Source organism: Takifugu rubripes, chromosome 7, assembly GCF_901000725.2.
Source record: "Takifugu rubripes chromosome 7, fTakRub1.2, whole genome shotgun sequence".
In the NCBI taxonomy this organism is placed as follows: domain Eukaryota; kingdom Metazoa; phylum Chordata; class Actinopteri; order Tetraodontiformes; family Tetraodontidae; genus Takifugu; species Takifugu rubripes.
In genome coordinates this window covers 815,618-834,529 of record NC_042291.1, presented here as the reverse complement: position 1 = coordinate 834,529, position 18,912 = coordinate 815,618, and the positions used below count along the sequence as shown (strand labels likewise).

The 18,912-nt window shown below is 40.5% G+C and overlaps 1 pseudogene; it reads right to left on the bottom strand.

The window, feature by feature from the left end:
• Nucleotides 1–3,422: 3,422 nt before the first annotated feature.
• LOC115246484 (upstream stimulatory factor 2-like) lies at nt 3,423–18,165 on the bottom strand (annotated as a pseudogene).
• Between the last annotated feature and the right edge of the window lie 747 nt (nt 18,166–18,912).

The window sequence follows — 18,912 nt, the reverse complement described above, 5'->3', positions numbered from 1 at the left end:
CAAGACCAAAAAAGTAAAATAATAAAATTGGTGATCTCGTGGCAGTCTAAAAACATCAAAACACACACCTCACCCACAAAGCTCTACTTTTTTTCAAAACTGGGACATGGTTCATAGATCTGGTCACAATAGAACCGCGTCAATAGTTAAGGAGCCACTAAAGTGAATTCTACTTTGAGGACACAGGGGCAGTGTGGAGCTATGCTTTCTGGGTGGACACAAGTTGAGGAAAGTCCGGGTGATTCCCAGGTAGGGTGAAATCCCTGGAATTTCCCAGTGTCTAAAATATATAATAATATACAATAGATCCTGAAGGTTTATAATCAGTCAAGATTATTAATTGAACTATAGATTATACAGATCATATATAATATACTATGCTCCATAGCTTTTTTGTACATTAAATTTAGCCTTAGATGTATTATTCATTCAGGGTATGGGATTTGCTAAGTGTACATAAAACACATATAAAGTCCAAGTGTAATATTTCAATTCATGCATTTTTTAGACGTCGTTATAAATTTGGCACTACTTGAGTCATATAACCTTCAACAGTTAGTTAATGAACTGATAGGACGTAATCTACCTCCTAAAACCCATGAGCTCAACATTATTCCGACACACTTGCCCTTTCTGTGATAAATTTTTTGCGGAAATGTCTAAAAGTGTTGAATGACAAAGTGGTGACATTTCAGTTCTAACATAATGTTCTACAGAAACACATTAGCCATTATTCAAACCATTATTCAGGACCCAGAGGAGAGATTGCAGCTGTATTTTACATTTGATCAGATACTAAATGATGACAATAATTTTTAAATTGTGGCTAACTGCATAGACTTGAAGACTGAAGGTGTGACCATTCTACCTTCAATATTTTTACATTCCTGCACAACTATTCAAGGATTTGTAGTTATAGTTATTACGATTAGCTGTAGTTGGGTTTTTTTTTTTGTTTTTTTTAAATACAGTTCTGAGGAAAATGCTTCTAAAATAAAGATAATGTTGAGCTGATGCTCTTCTATTGTGATGCAGACCCAAAATGTGCCTCAAGTACAATATTTATATTTGCTTCAAATGAATTTTTCATTACGTACACAGCTGTCTAGGTCTGGAACACGTGCAGATCCAAAAACCTCAAAGTGGGCTGGTAGCATGAGAGGTGCTTATACATTTCCGGAGCCCCGCTGAGGTGCCCTTGGGCAAGACACCAGAGTGCACCTCTCCAGAGCAGGTTAGCGATTCTGACACCTCTCCCTCAGAGATTGCACGGGCATGCGCCGTTTCTGTGCATAATAATGTGCGTAATCCTTTAGCATTATGTGCGTGCACTAAAAGAACAGTGAATTCCCTCTCTGAGGACTAATGAAGTCTCAAGCAGTGGTTCTCACGGCCCACTTTGGGACCCATTCAGAAAAGGTCATGGACAGCCGGATAAAGTAAATTATAGTTACGGTAATGTGCGTCTTACATGTCTTTTATTTAGGAAAAAGATAACTTATTCTGAAAGGAATGCATTAGACACGTGCAGCCGCTGAGACCACAAGTAAACCTGAGAGCAGAGCGATCTGTTGAGATTAAAGGGTGTCACTAGCTCCTCCAGGTAGGATGGAGCTTGACCTCTGATGACCTTGGAGGTCAGAAGAATTTTAAAACTTGTCTAGATTTAATGGGCAGCCAATGAAGAGGAGCCACTACAGGAGTCATGTGATCTCTGCTGTCAAGACCTGTCAGAACTCTGGCTGCAGCATTTTGGATCAGCTGCTTCTCCAGGCTGGAAGGAACAAATGCGGGACTACGTTTCTTATGCGGGTGAATACTTTCCTAATCTTTGCAATGTTTCGCAAGTGAAAAAAGGCCTTTCTAGAGAATGTTTGATGTGTTCACTTTTAGAACTGGGTTTATTTGGTCACGGCATGACTTTCTCCTGATGAGACAGACATACTGTAGATTACATATCACTATCAGTCAGTGGCCAGGTACGTGGGATCAGAGATCAGTCACTTTAAACAAAGCTCGGGACACACAGACGCCTGTCTGACTGTGTGTGTTTTAATGACGGGGAGGGCGGTGGGGACCAACTTGAGGCACATTTTCCCCACATCTGGCATCAGAATAATGAGTAACACAAACCACGTTTGTGTGGATGCACCAGATTATCAGGATGGTGGATCCTCCATCTATCCCACCCCCCCATTTTTAATTGAAATGCTTAAATGTGTCGACCTGCAGAGTCAAACTGAGTCTTACCAGGGCTTAGAGGCGCCTTTGATCCATCATTGATCTTTCTCACCCAAGGTGCCCTCAGTGTGTTGCAGCTACTTAGTGCCTTTAATTTTACCCGAGTGTTGATCAATCAACTTGATGAACGTATGCAGAGGTCGTCTCCAGGTCCACGCGTTGTGTAATCTTCCAAATCTCTAGTTTAAATGATGCATCCACATGCAGAATTCCAAAAATGAATCCTGTGGAAAGGCTGAGCATCCAAGAATACCCAAAAGGGAAGTGGACTAGTTAGGCTATAATGAATAATGCAAAATGGAGGAATCAGATTTATAATTCCTATAGATTAATCTGTTGGACAATTAAATTGTAGTATTCAATGGCAGTCTCTAAGGGAAAGTTTTTAGGTTTTTTTTTTAATTAGCATATTGGGGACACTTAAATATTCTTTTAGGCCAGAATTTTACACAGTTCTAACTCTTTAATTCTGACATAAATAAAGCATTCCGATTCTTGCTGAGAGTTTTCAACTCAGTGTTGCTCAGTAACGTTTAAAATCAAAACTCAAATTAGCCATTTTTCATGTGGTACTAATGTACATTTACCTTTTGCTCAACATCAATCCTGTCGGCCAGTAAAAACCCAGAAATCTTATAAAATTCAGTTATGAAATAAGAGAATATGGGATAAGAGAATATTTAATTGGTCAAGCTGTTTTCTTTTCTGACCCACTTCCTCTGTGCAGTTAGGAGAGTTTGTTTTAATACATCCTGCAATTTCCCCTGACCTACTTTTATCTGTATAATCAATTTCCACCCTATCTGTATGTATGGACAATAACAGACTGCTGCGGTTCAGTGTGTGTCCAGTGTGTATCATGTAATTTTGTGACATGTTCTGCTTGTAATTAAGACACAAACAAGCGCACTAATAAGATGGAGATCTTTGGCTCTGCCATGATCCACAATAGAGCAAGTCCACAAAAGGTATTAGCTGGTGGAAGTTCAATTTTCCACCATTTTATTAAGAAAGAGATCTTACAATCTAACCTGAGAAGAGTGAGGCTGCTACAGAAAAAACAAAACAAAAAAAATCTTTTTTTTCCTCTTTTGGCATTTAAAAAAATAAACACAGGGAAAAAATTAATTAGCCAGAATTGACCTTTCATTTGTGAACGCCCATTTTCCATTATCTAGAATTATTCATGTCGACACAGTCAAATTTACTCAGCTCTTGCTGAAGCGTTAAAAAAAAAAAAGGGAGAAAAACATCCATCATTCAGTTCAGTTGTGGCTCGGAGACTCATTTTGATAGATCAGACACTCGTACCATCGGGCCTGAATGTAACTGGAAAAACAAAAGCAGAACAGCACTTTCAAAGCACAGGCTGTTAACTTGCAACTGAGATATTTAAATATGATAGTTTTTCTGGTTTTGCCAGGGGTCTGACTGTTGATTTTGCTTTGCTGGATCCTGAGATGTTGACACAGGAAGAAGCAATCATGTTTTAATGAGAGTCTTTGAAATTCTTGATATCTCTGTTCCATTTTATCGCGCCCAAAGCAATACAAAAATTGCAACATGTATATTCATTCACAAAATCGTCAACAGTGTTAATATTGACTCATGGTGTTTGCACAGCCAGTTAAAGTTAAATTATTGTTGCCTGAGTAGGTGGAAAAAAAACAAATTCCAAGTTTCCAACCTTCCAAGTACTCTCGCTTCTCATGGAGAACGAGTTGTGCTCAAATAAGGAGTGCAGCTCAGTATTCCTGTGTCTCTGAGTGCCGCTCCCCACAGTGCCTCCTTACATCTTGTGCAAGGAGCTCCAGTTGAAGTCTACCAAAATAGAGCAAATCGCTTCAATGAAACATGTGGGGATGATTCTTACATGGAGTAAGATGCTGGTAAATCCAAAATAACCAAAAGGATGGTGGAACGACTAGTTGGGCAAAAGTTGGAATTTGAACTATTTGCGCTCTCATTGTTTGTTCATTTCAATTGGGAATTCATTAAACCTTGTATGGGATGTCGTTTCCTGGTCAAGCAAATACAACTATTCAAGTATACCTTATATTTCAAACCAAACTCTAAGATTGCACACCTCTTGACGAAAGGCCAGCATAGCGTTAATGAGTTATTGATTGCTTACTGTCCAAAAGAATCTGCTATAGTTATTTAAAAAACAAAAAAAAAAGTTGGTATTCAAAATGGATATATACATAAAACAGCCCAGAAAAGGGGATCAGCAAAACTGTCACTTATCTTTGGGTCTCGGTAAGCAGCGCCTTCCAAACCATCCAAATCAGTGTAACTGGTCTCCATTAAATTCTCTTTCAGCAAGAAGACTAATAAATTAAAGCAGCTAAAAACAACATTAATACAGAAAAAATATCGAGTAAAAGCATCAACTAAGAAAAAAAGGATAATTTGGAGAAATAAAACCGCAGATGGAAAAAAAACAAAAAAAACAAAAGTCAACCATAATCCATGAATGAAGCTCTATAAATACAAAACAAAAGCAGAGTTTGGAAGAATGCTACTAGCATTGAAGCACTCTGAAGGTTAGGAGGGGCTGTCTTTTCTTGAAGCACATTTCTACAGAGCTGTAATGGGTGGTTATCTCAAGAGGATTGGACCAGTCAAGTCCAGCCACAGTTGGCTGGTGAGGGAAGCACCACCTAGGAACCCAGATGAGGAAAAGAAACTGATTCATCAGCAGTCCGTTTTTTTGTGATCTCGCCTTCTTTTCCTCGTCGCGCCGATGGCGCCGGTCACCCTTTAGTTTTGTCTCTAGTTTACTGGGGCGGTGTCTCTCCGACTATCTCGATGCCGTGCTGCTGGAGTTGGGCTCGAAGCAGCGCGTTTCATTCTTAAGCTCTTCGATCTGCAGAAAAACAAAAGCTAGTTAAACATCTCGTCATCTCCATGATGTTGACTCTTTTGTTGAAATTTCAAAAAGCAAAATTTTATGCCTGTCTTGCAAGTGCCGGCTGAGTGTAATGTATACATCTGGTGCGATGTGCGGCCCCTCTTAAAGACAGCCCCGCCCAATAACCAATGTAATCATCAAATCAGCGCTATCATTTTTGCTCCATTCCACTTGAGTGAATCTGGAATTCCCTGGTTCCTTACTGAGAACTTGAGGAAAAGATATAAAAACCTTGTGAATATACTGCCAAGCACCTCGCAGGCCTGGGAATCAAAGAGAGAACGTGGTGGGCCCCTGAGTTCTAAGACTTCACAGTACTTTCTTGAGCATTATCATACATTGAGTTCTCACAGAACTCTGGAGTATATTACTTCCACAATGCTGATTTCAGGTGACACTAGGTGAGTGCCTATGTTTTGATTCTCTTTTTCAGGCTGCGATGATCAGCTGTTAAGTATGAAGTCGCAGTGAGACTGTCTTTGGAAAAAAAGAAGCTGCATAAAACTTTAGATGATTCAACATTCCTGAGGCTCAGGCAAAAGGATGCTGCATTGAACTTTGATGTAAATGTATCTATTCCGGGCTGTGATGATTTTAAACCTACCAGTCCTGGCCAGCTCCACGAACATCCTGAAAATTTAATTTAATGTACCTGCTGTCTGCATAACTCATTGTCTATTTGTATCCTCTCCACTTCTTTAAGACTCTCTTGCAGTCTCTGGTTGTTCTGTCTCAGCTCCCGAATGTAGTCGCACGCTTTCGATAGGATGCCTCCTTTACTCTAGGTGAACAGAATTGAAAAGTTACAGTTGAATAAACACAAAGTTACCAGTGTGCAGATGAGGGAAAAATGCTTACTGCTCCAGTTTTAGTGCTGTCCATATTGCAGTCTGGGATGATCTTGGAAAGTGTGACAATCCAGTTGTTGATCTTGTCTCTTCGTCTCCTCTCAACTGATGATTTAGAAAGTTGTTTTTTTTTTTTAAATGTAAAAGGTATTTTGTTTGTCTATGTAAGAACATAACCATCATTTAGAATGACGGGCTTTTCTTTTTAAGATAAGTTATGTCAGTGATGGCGTCATTAATCCTGCCCATTTCACAGCTCAACAGCAGCCTCTAGCGGCCGAACTGGACCCACCACCGCTGCTTAATGTGAACAAAACAGTTGAAATGTTTGTGATTTTTACCATGATTTTCCTTTTGATCTTAACCAGGCTTTGTATGTGAATAGTCAGATTGGTTTAGCAATTGCATGTATATGTTTACGTAGCCTAAAAACTGCATGAAATCAAACTGAATTGGTGAAGTCAAGAAGGCAACAGTCTTGATTAGAAACACATTTGGGTGCTCGAGGAATTGTATAAGTGGACCAGTGGAATGAGAAGCCATTGGGAAAGGCTTCCGCCAACACTAATTAAAAGAGAGGGGAACCAAATGAACCGCAGGAGTTTCACAAGGATCGAAATGTTAGAAAAAAGGAGATATCTGAGGATATTAGGGAAGAGGGTGAGATCGCATCAGTCAGGTCAAGGCAATCTATGATAATCTCCAAAAGGATTGCTGCACTATTCATCCACTGACAGAACTTTCTTTAATTACAATGGAAGGCCTTCGACATAACAGCAACGATCATCACCATTAGAGCATTGCAGAGCTGAGCTGAAGCATCTGGGATCGGTGTGGGTACCTCAAAATTTAGACAAAGCTGGCTAGCCATGACATTTATAGGAGGGTTTCTACAGGAACCACAACCCTCAGGTAGGGGAGAAAGCAGAGTTCTTCTGGAATTCCGTTCTCTGGACTGATGACAATTATTTGATCAGAATCAGAATCATCATACAAAAAAAAAAAAACACGGCAATATCAAGACATGTCTGGGCTGCTTTCCTGCCTGGGAAATTCCATATTAACCCACACATTCTTGACCAGAACTCAGAGAGTTGGAGATGGGATGGAAGCAGATGATGCAAATAGACACCGACTCAAAGCATCCCACAAAATCTACAAGGGGAATTGCTTCAGAGAATGAGAATTGGTACCCTGGAATGTCCCAAAGTACAGACAGTCAAACTGAAATGTTGTGGCAAGACTCAAAGTTGGTCTGCACATGTCAACTGTTCCTTAAGCCTCTGTGAACTGGGAATGGGCAAAGAAATCCCCATAACCAAATACGAGGTTACTGAAGAAGACTGGTTGAAGTGATGACAAGGGGGGACGCAAACCACAAACCACACCACTATTCTGTCCATTATTTGAAAAATAATCACAAACATCCAAGCAAGCACTGATTAGTTATTCTATCTTAGCACGGTTTCACAATGTATTGTAATAAAGTGAACCACATATGCACTAGGTAGTTTACCCAGCAGTAATGCTGTAGTGCTGGTTCCTACTTCTATTTTCCTCAAAAATCAGCCAATTGCTCACCTTCATTATGCTGCGCTCTTCTCCTTTCATCTCTAGGTGTCCTTGGTCCATCCATTTTCCTGCAGACAAAGTGGAAATTAGCGTTGTTTTTACACCTCATATTTAATTTCTGGCTGTGTGACAATCCAGAACCAAACCAAACAGAGCATGTAAGTTCATTTTATCCTGTGCTTGTAATTATTTTTGCACCCTTGGTTTTCCTGGTATTATTTGCAAGGATGGGGAGAGATCCTCTGTGACCTCAAGCTAGACTCTTTGATTGGGATGCTAAAACCGTCTCCCAGGTGTTGCCCAAAGGGAACGCTCAGATTTATTATGCTCTAAAATCACAACACTGTTAAAAAGCAAATTCTGTCTGCGCCAGTCTGAACTACAGCTAATGGCACGACTGTCTCCTGTCTTTGTGTCTTTCCTGTGGTATTCTGGTAATTAAGAGAGACTCCTGCAACCACCCGCTAAGACAGACCAATAATGCACTCATAATTACATAGGAAATATTTCAAACAAGCCCATGTCACACTATTTTACTCACACTATTTCATGTAAATCAATCAATTAAAAAATTGTCTTTGCTACAGAAGCCAGTCCAGACGAATTCCTTTTCACTTGCTGCTGCTTGTTTCTTCTATGTCCCCCTTTGACACATCTTAATTCTGAGAATTTGTGACCCAAGCAACAAAACTTGACAGCTCATATCTGTCTGAGATAGTCACCCAAGCCAAGCTGCACTCTCTCATATCTGAACACATCTTAATGGGATTTCAGCTGTATATTGGATTCTGTCCAAAATGGCTCTTCGGAGTACGAAAAAATAAATGTGGATGACTGTATGAATCTCTAAACGTACAGACTCAGAGGCCTCGCTCACCAAAGGGCTCCTGGGATAAATCTAGAGCATTTGCAGAAGACAAACCCAGCCTGAAGTCCTTTACTCATTGGTTTTGAGTAGTCCTTTATTAAATTATCAAAAGAGAGAAAGATGAGGGGCTGAAGTGAAAACATGGCCCTGATATTTTCCTCAAAGGCAGACAAAAAACAAAAAGAGACCTGTGTTGCCGCTTCCTTCCTACTCAGCTCGCCTTAGAATTTGCCATCAGCAAACATGTTGCATTCAACATAACTGGGTCTTGTAGTGATGCCAGAAGCTGCTGTGTTACCGCACTTTGAATCAATCAATCAATCAATCTTTATTTATATAGCGTCTTTTACAATCAGAATTGTTTCAAGGCCCTTTCCAGAATCCCAGGGCCTAACCCCAGACAAGGTGGCAAGGAAAAACTCCCCTTTAACAGGAAGAAACTTTGAGCAGGACCAGGCTCATGTAGGGGGACCCTCCTGCTGATGGCCGGCTGGGTAGAGAGAGGAGAGAGGAGAGAGGGGAGGGGAGAGGAGAGGAGAGGAGAGGAGAGGAGAGGAGAGGAGAGGAGAGGAGAGGAGAGGAGAGGAGAGGAGAGGAGAGGAGAGGAGAGGAGAGGAGAGGAGAGGAGAGGAGAGGAGAGGAGAGGAGAGGCATAGAGCATAGAATATACATACAAAAATACATTATATTGAATTAAATTGAATTGAATAAGCTGCTGGTTGAGTGGGTCAGCGGGGTCAGAGGTCAGGATACAGCTCTGAAGGCGGCGATACCTGTAAATGGATACAGAGGGGGGGGGGGGGGAAGAAAAACTACACAGGAAAAGCATTACTAGTCTACTTGATGAGGAGAGGAGAGGAGAGGAGAGGAGAGGAGAGGAGAGGAGAGGAGAGGAGAGGAGAGGAGAGGAGAGGAGAGGAGGGAAGAGGAAACCATGACCCAGTGGGGTGACAGAGGCCTGTCAGGTGATCATGTTTCTGGACCCCGGCAGCCTCGGCCTATAGCAGCATCACTAAGATGTTAACCTAATGATTAGACGACCCCCTAAGTATGATAGTTTGTCTGTCTATGATAATAACTGGAAATACAGAATTAGTAACAATAAGCTTTTTCAAAGAGGTAGGTTTTAAGCCTAATCTTAAAAGGAGCGATGGAGTCAGCCTCCCGTACCTGGACAGGGAGCTGGTTCCACAGCAGGGGGGCCTGGTAGCTAAATGCTCGGCCCCCCCATTCTACTCCAAGAGACTCTGGGAACCACAAGTAGACCAGCATTCTGAGAGCGGAGCGGTCTATTGGGCTGGTAAGGTATCACTAGCTCCTCCAGGTAGGATAAAGCTAGGCCTCTGAGGACCTTGTAGGTTAAAAGAAGGGTTTTTAAAAATTATTCTAAATTTAACGGGCAGCCAATGAAGAGACGCCAGTACAGTTTTTATGTGATCTCTTTTGTCAATACCTGTCAGAACTCTGGCAGCAGCATTTTGGATCAACTGGAGGCTTCTTAAAGAGTTGTTTGGACACCCTGATAATAAAGGATAACAATAGTCCAGCCTGGAAGTAACAAATGCATGGACTAACTTTCAGCATCCTGCCGCGTCAGTAGCTTCCTGATCTTTGTGATGTTCCTCAAGTGAAAAAAGCACTTCTAGAGACTGTTTTAATATGTGAGTTGAAGGAGAGATTTCGGTCAAAAGTTACTCCTAGATTCCTCACAGAGAGACTAGATGTTAATAAGATACCATCTAGAGTGATCATGTGATCTAATCTATCCCTGAGAGGTCAGGACCATGACCTCAGTTTTCCCTGAGTTAAGGAGGAGGACATTTGAAGACATCCAGGAATTTATGTCTTTAAGACAGGTCTGGAGCTTCACTAACTTCTCTGTCTCCTCTGGTTTCATGGATAAATAAAGCTGAGTGTCATCAGCATAACAATGAAAATTTATCCCATGCTGTCGAATAATGTTCCCTAAGGGAAGCATGTACAAGGTGAAAAGGATTGGTCCAAGTACAGAACCTTGAGGAACTCCATGGCTAACCCTACTGTATGAGGAGGGAACACCATGGACATGGGCAAACTGGTATCTATCAGATAAATATGATCTAAACCAGTCTAGTGCTGTCCCTTTAATCCCAATCACATGTTCCAGCCTCTGTAACAGGATGCTGTCATCAACTGTATCAAAAGCAGCACTGAGGTCCAGCAGAACCAGCATAGAGACCAGTCCATGATCTGAAGCTATAAGAAGATCATTAGTAACCTTAAGAAGTGATGTTTCTGTGCTGTGATGAGCTCTAAAGCCTGACTGAAACATCTCAAACAGGCTGTTTCTCTGCAGGTGCTCCAGTAACTGAGTCACCACAACCTTCTCAAGAACTTTAGAGATAAAAGGAAGGTTCGATATCGGCCTGTAATTTGCTAAGACATCAGGATCCAGTGATGGTTTTTTAAGCAACGGCTTAATCACTGCCACCTTGTAGGACCTGGGTCCATAACCTGTCACAAAAGAACCATTGATCTGGTCCAGGATAGAACTGCCTATCAATGGTAAAACATCCTTCAACAGGTGTGTTGGGATGGGATCTAAAAGACACGTGGTGGTCTTGGATTTCTGAATTAGCGAAGACGCCTCAGAAAATATATAGGGCTGAAGGAGTTTAAGGGCTCGTTGGAGAACCTGTATGTTCCCACAGTCGGCACATCTGGTGATGGTCCAGTTGTTGGGATGGCCTGGTTAGCTTTCTCTCTCTGATAGCTAGAACTTTATCAGTGAAGAAGCTCATGAAGTCTTCACCACTAAGGGAAGAAGGGATACGTGGATCTAAAACACTGTGACTCTTAGTTAATTTGGCCACAGTGCTGAAAAGAAACCTGGGGTTGTTCTTATTTTCCTCAATTAAAGAAGAGAAATAAGCTGTTCTAGCTCTACGAAGGGCCTTTTTGTAAACTAACAGACAGTCTTTCCAGGCTATATGATAGCTGTCTATTTTACAAGAATGCCACTTCCTTTCTAGTCTGCACGCTTTCTGCTTGAGGGTCCTGATATGTGAATTATACCAGGGGGCACACCTCCTCTGATTTACTATTTTCTTGAAGATGTGTAAAAATGGATCCCTGACAAAGAGTTAACAGCTACTATTAAGTGGAAAAGAACAAAAAAATTTACAATGTAAATCTGGTTAAACTGAAAACTAAACTCTGGTCAAACTTCTAAAACATCTGCAACGAGAACACAACCTACTACGACAAAGAACACCTTAAAAACAATACCAACATCAAATTATGGAGCGAACCATTAGTTTGTCGAGGAAGGATACCTAATTTAGAAATTGCAATGGAGCTATAACATTTAGTGAAAGTTCATCTGAAGGCACAGTGATGAAATGCTATTAGCCTCACACATCAAGAGTGGGGAGAATCAGTGGGAACTTATCAGGTGGGGCTCTTTGAATTGTGGTTGATCTATATATATAGATATATATATAGGCATAATTAAAGGGAGTGTGGGAGAAATGTGGAAACTGTCCTCACCAGCTCAAACTTTCATGCTGCAGGAGCCCGTTTTCATCTCTGCGAACGGCAGATAGAGTGGTGAAGTTTATACTCATTTTACTTACACGTCAATGATAATGTCACTGTTCATTAGGTTATACTTCAATAAAACTCGGAGCCTTATGCCAAACATGATGAATTATTCATGCGGGAAGAAATAAATAGAAACAGGCATAATACACAAATGGAAAGACGATGAAATAGTTTGCTTTGATCAGGTGGAGGTGCAGAGCGACACCACAACGGAGCTTGCTCCTCGTTCCTAGCTGAAAAGCAGTGGTGCGCTGTGAGAGTGGAGCTACGTGACAATGGTAAACTGGCTGTCGAATTTAAGGTGCACATACGACTGTGTATGATGCAACCTGCAAATAAAGTAGACAGATATAAGCATCCTTTCATGTGCGATCCTTCATTTATCATGAGGCAGCTCTACAGATTTTGCCGGTTTCACTTGTTTTTTTTTATATAATTCAACTATCATATAACTACTTCCTTGCCCAACTTGTTGTGCTACCTTAAGGATGGAAGCAACTCAGGTGCTGTTGCCTGTATTCACACATTAACTGACGTTATTTATCTATATACGAAGGTGTCTTTGGTTTTGTTACTTCATTTTACTCTGGAGACCAGGAGTTGATTTCAAGTAACATAACCAGCAAACACTTTTACCTAGACTTTAATCAACAAAACTCTATTCATTGTTTGCCTCTGCACTTGAATGACCTCTGAAATATAGCCAGTTCAAACTGCTTTTGTGAATAAGCAGTAGCTGTAGCAGGTCAGAGAGGGGCTTTATTCAGGCAATTATCAAGACTCAAACCAAAGATTCAGTTCCGTTAGCTCAGGTGAGCCTGCTGATTATCTTAATAACACCAATCACCAGCCTGTGGCTAACAGTAGGAGACGGTCTGAGATGAATCCTGTTTGATGCGTGATTATAATGTTGCATGGTGGGAGATTTTTAGGCCTAAATAACACTCAAAAGAAAGAAGGGGTTTCTAAAAATGAAGGACAGTTCTGCCTGGACGTGCTAAAAAAGTAACCATTGATTTAAAATTGCTCTACTTCAGCAAGCAATTGTCCCTTTATTCAACTGCCCTCAATAATATTTTATAAAAAGTTAGGGTTTATAATCACAATGAAAATAATAGCAAATCAAAAAGTGCATATTTAATCGTGGTGTTGACAGCTATGATATTTATTTTGTTATTGTACCATCAGAATGTCCTATCTGAACTTAATTAATATTAGGTAATGGTAGTGAGTGGCCGGGGAGAAATAAAATTAAAAAGTAATCAGCCAGACAAAATTCAATCAGTTTTGACCTTCAAATCTGAAAGTGTGTCCACAACTACAACGCAATAACTAACCTGGACCAAGTGGCGTATTAGGGTGTAACGAGAATGTTTTACTAAGCCTATGCAGGGGTTGAACAGAAAATGCTGCGTCTCATACTGCAGTATTAATTTCATCTGCTTCTTTCAAAGACCGATACTCACGCTGGGTAAGGCTGCGTGCGTGGGGCAATGCTGCGTGGTGTGCCTGCTTGGATGACATCAGGCGGGGTCATCATTACATAAAACTGACCTGTGGACAGGACGACACAAGGGAGTAAACATCACATTGACAATTTAGAGTTTACTCACCATTAAAATTAAACATTAAACATGTATAGAATCAAAAAAACAAGACAGATAACCTGCGTTATCTGTTCATATCTGTTCAGTGAGATGGTCACACAGAAGAATAAAATGTAGGATTCACAGAGCCATGCACACAGGCCATTCGACAGAGTCCTTCATAGATGACTTCAGCCAGTGTTTCAAGAGTTGTTGGACACAAGTCAGCTTGTACTACGTACACGAGGGCCACTACTGGCATGCCACAGTGGAATCACTGGCACACTGGGACACTGTCCTACTCTCTGCATTCACACTGACTTTGTCTCTTTTTTTAACAATTAAATTAAACAACAATTAAACAATTAAAACACAAACAGGAAAATCACTTTTCTCCCTGGTATGTAATTTTTACAGAATATATATAATAAAGGGGGAATTTAAATATTAGTCCATATTTAGGTAAACCCCCACCCTGGTTTCAGTCTTGTGGCTTGTTAACAAATCTCCGTAAACTACCTGATGCTCGGCTCATGTGATGCTTCACCTGCTCCATCAAGCCTGCAGAAACTGTGTCCAGGCTCAAAAAACACAGCGAGTCACTTCCCCTTCATACACTGAAGCAAAGTCTTGTGACCTTCCTTCTCTTTCACTGGAAGCAGAAGCCAATAACAGCTTTAAACTCCCCAACAAATAAACAAATTAAGTGGCGCATATACTGTAACATAAAAGCAGAAAATGCAGGGTGAAGTGCAACGGCTCTTGTAACCCAGGTTTTGGCAGTATACGTGAATAACTGCTCTAATGGATGATTCATAGCAACGTTTATTATCATGATTTATTCAAACTTCTGGTCATTATGAGCTAAATTAATAAAAAGGACACAGGGAAGCCTCGGCTAGGTACCCAACCGTCATTTGTCTTTGCACCGAAACCATTTCTGTGAAATCAGTGATATCAAAAAACAGTGAGGGGTTAGAACCAATAAATTACTGGAAATTTAATTTCATGCAGTGGCTACCAAATCACCGAGTGAAAACGGAGATCTAAAAAAATACCACAATACCTGGGACACGAAGTACAAGCATTATATGATGCAGAACAAATTCCATGGTACCATAGTCAAGTATCAGAGAACCTCAATAATTTGCTTTTGCAACTGCTAATCGGTGTCCTGACAGGAACCACAACATAAAGAGTGTGATAGCAGGTGTCTTTAAAAGAGCTCTTAAGGAGGAATAGTCTGTTGAAACGCTTCCTTCCTCTTGACCAGCACCAAACAACCATGAGGACAATTATCACGCAAGATGACAACACATGGCAGTGAAGAGGAAGAGAACCCAAGTATGATGACATGTGATATGCAACAAGTAAACAGCATGACATAAAATGTCTTAAAAAAAATCAAAAGTGAAAATAAATCTGCACGATTATATGAAGCTGACGCTGTGGCTGCTGCATCACTCAAATGATGTTTTACGAATCAAAAATGATAAGTTTCATGTACTAATGCAATGTTAACAGGAACATTTTAGCTATTGCACAATGTTTTTCTACACACAGACCAAAGCTGCACTGACTGTGGTTTAGCAACTGTTGGCAGAAATGACTGGAGTACTCAGCACATTCTTGCTTGGCATTTGAAAAGACCACTGATTTAATTTCATGCCGGTGTTTAACACAAGTGAAGCAAGAGAACAGAGTCTGACCTGCCTGTGTGAGAGTGGGATCCGAGGCAGCCTGCACCGACACCGTCCCGTCGCTCACAGCAGTTGCGGGGAAGTAAGCAAAGCGCGTCTCTCCTCCTACTGTCTCACCCGCTGGGCTCCCTCCATTAGTGAAAGGGTTCTGGATCACAGCCTGTGACAGATAAGAGAGATCGAGTAGTTCTTGAACGAGTAGCAGCGGATCAGTCACAGCATGTAAACACATTCATTCTCTGTCAAACTCAAATCTGGTTTCCCATTTAAAGCCCCTAGGAAGTAGCAGCGTTGTCTGGGATAAAGGGAGGGGGAAATAGGTGCACCTGTGATTAGCAAATACTATATTTGGCTAGAAAACATAAATTAATCTACAACTGTTTTATTTCCTGATTTATTATCATTAGTGTTGTGGGATGAGCAACATGATCTTAGAGACAACACCTTTAACTTGAAAAACATGCATTTTCATTTCTGGGAGATACAATCCTACCCGTGTGAATTTTATCTCTGGGATTATCTGTAATAAAAATGAAGATGGTTGCTGATCAGATTAGGTTGTTCTCTCACTTGAGCCACGGCTTGAGGAGCGCCGCTGAAAGCAGCTGAGGAGACCACGCTCACTGCTCCTCCCCCGTCATCTCTTCCTTCGAGGGACTGATCCGTCACCTGGACAAGACGATATGTCACCTGAAGGAAGGGAGAGAGGGACCCACTTTCAAGACAATTAGGATAAAAGACCCACTTCTCATTACAGTTTTTCCACAAAATTTACACTCCTGATAGCAAAGAAACATGTTGGGAAGCCTTACCTTGTTTGTAGATTTGTTTATCATATCTGCTGCCCCAACTAAGAGAAGGCTAGTGTCCCAATCTCAGTATTGCATGTATCTCACTTGAGGCACATTCTAAAGCAGAGGCACATTTTGTGGGTTGTAATATGCTTATGCACCAGAATGTGCTTGATTAAATTTGAAAAAGGCAGGAAAATGCACTTGTTTGTTCCAAGAAACAGCATTTGTATTCACTCATCATGTGACACTCCTCCTGACTGACATGTGACAGCGGTCCCATGCCAATCCTAGACAAGACTGCAATCACATGATTACTCACGCTACCCTGTTTATGCCAGATTAGCCACATGGATCAGTAATTTTGGCACCCTTATTTATTTTGTCATACTTACAACTTTATTGTCACACCGACTTGATCTGAACCACATGGATCACTTGCTTGATTAGGGCCAGTGTAAATAATAAAAATAAGAATTTTATTTGTTCTAATTAAATTCTGTTTTTATTAGTAATACTCCTTTTTACTACTTTACTGAATAATTTTTATATTGTCACTTTATTGCTGGTCACCAGTGATGTGGACAACCCATAAATATGGGGTGCAAACACTTTACAAATGCCACCAATCTTGGGACTCAGACTTTGAGGAAATCAAAGTCACAAGATGTACCTATATTGCCATTAATTTCTCCTTGCTAGTCAAACATCTTGAAAAGTACCTGCGTTAACTGTACAACGCCACAAACACACTGCATGTTGAGGTAGCAGTAAAAACACTAGATTAAACACAAGACAATAAATGAAGAAACTAAGGACGTCATGCAGAAGAGATCAAACATCAGACTCAAATAACAGGAAATGTGAGGTCAATTGCAAATGAAAAGCTCAAACACCCCTTGAGCTATTTTCCCCACTTTATACCTAAACTATGTTTTCAGCTCAATACAGGACACACATCCAGGAACCAAGCAAAAAAAAAATCAAGATTTTATTTAAATTATCAATAAAAAGGAGACATTTACATTCATTTATTACGTACCTGACCACCCTCTGTACGAAACTGATACTGTATATTATGGTCACTGAATGCTGCAGCTTGTTGAACACTGGCTATTGTGACGGGTGTCTGCTCTTGTCCTGTACCGTCTCCAAGGTAAAAGGAGCACAAAAGGCAGATGTGAGGAGAGAAAGGGAGGAAAAACCTACAAAAATGTATCCAACGCCAAAGTTTGGGTAGCAAGTAAAAAAAAAGTAAATAAACTGTGTACAACGTTGCCAAAGGCAGAAAGGCTGCAGTTTGCATGATTTTTATCAGTTGGAACTATGCACATATAAGCATCACTAATGCACAGGTTTTGGAAAAGTGCACCTTATTCTTACCTTCATTAGTCTGCACAACCTCTTCTTGCTTATCTTGACTGCAAAGTAAATGTTACAAATAATCTTTTAAAACGCCACAAACAGCAGTAAATAATCAATATTTCATAAATATTAGCAGCACGACAAAAAGATGCACAGCTGTAGACTCAATATTAGAAATGACATTGGTGATATTCGGGCTTTGTTGTGCGCCTGTTAATCATTTGTTTTAATGGCTAGCTTACGCTATCTTAGCTGTTATATTAGTTGGAGCTGGCACATTATGACAAGCCAGATAGTGGTTTTAACTGGAAAATCGAATGTGACGACTTTTACATTTCGAGATCTACAGTTTTCTTTAAAAGCTAAACTCCTGCAACGGGTTTGATTTTGTGTAGAAAACTGTTTTTTTTTTAGGTCAGGCCTCGGTTAGCGTCTTAAACTAGCTATCATATATGGAATGTTGGACATAGCTTGTCTGTGTTAGCCATCTTGGCGACGGCGTTACCTTGCGTTGTCCAGACTCTGTTCAAGCATATCCATCAGTGTTAGAATAAAAGTGATATTCGGTGTCACAGACGGAGATGGAAGTGTTGATCACGGGAACAAACACTCAGGTCATGTGAGAGAGACAGCCCAGGACACGTGAGGTAAAGCTCGGCGTCGAAGTCAAAATGGTGTCCGCTGCTGCCACTGTGCGATATCTGACTAAGCTCACAGCTGTGACGCTGAACTATTTGCAACTCCCCGAGAAAAAAAAACCTGTTCAGAGACAATTATGCGGCCAAAAATAAAATACAACATTTCGTAGCGTTTGTTTCAATTTAGAAACAATGTACGATTTTTTACAAGAAAGTCAACATCCATTATTTGTTCACATTGAAATATATATGTATATATTTATGTGAATTTAAATATTGAAAAGATATATTTTTAATATATTAAATACAAGGTGTTGAATCTTAGTTGACAGTAAAAAATTGCCCTTCAAACTGGTCTGTTTGACGTGAACTTTGTCCTACATAAGGCGGAACGTTTCTTCGTACGGCACATATACAGCAGAGACACCGATGTACTCGTTCTGTTCGTTTATCTATACTTAAAAGATAAAATTGTATTGAGGAAGTTTATATTAAGTCCTAATTGAGCACTTATATGACTTCACACTGTTCGACGGTGAGAGTTGGTGAAAACATTGTTGTTTGAGGTAGCAGATTATGGACTAGGATTTGGAGAATCAAGATGAGAGATACATAGTGAAATTTGCCTATGATCCACATCGCTTTGATCGTAATATTTTGAGTTCCATCTACCTGTAGTACTTTCTCACATGCACTAATCCAATAGAAAATTGAAAAGGTCACTGCCGGCCTTCCGCGCAAGAGCGCTTTTTGCGTTGAGTTTAACAACGACGTCCGGGCGACTCGACGAACCATGACTGAGAACGC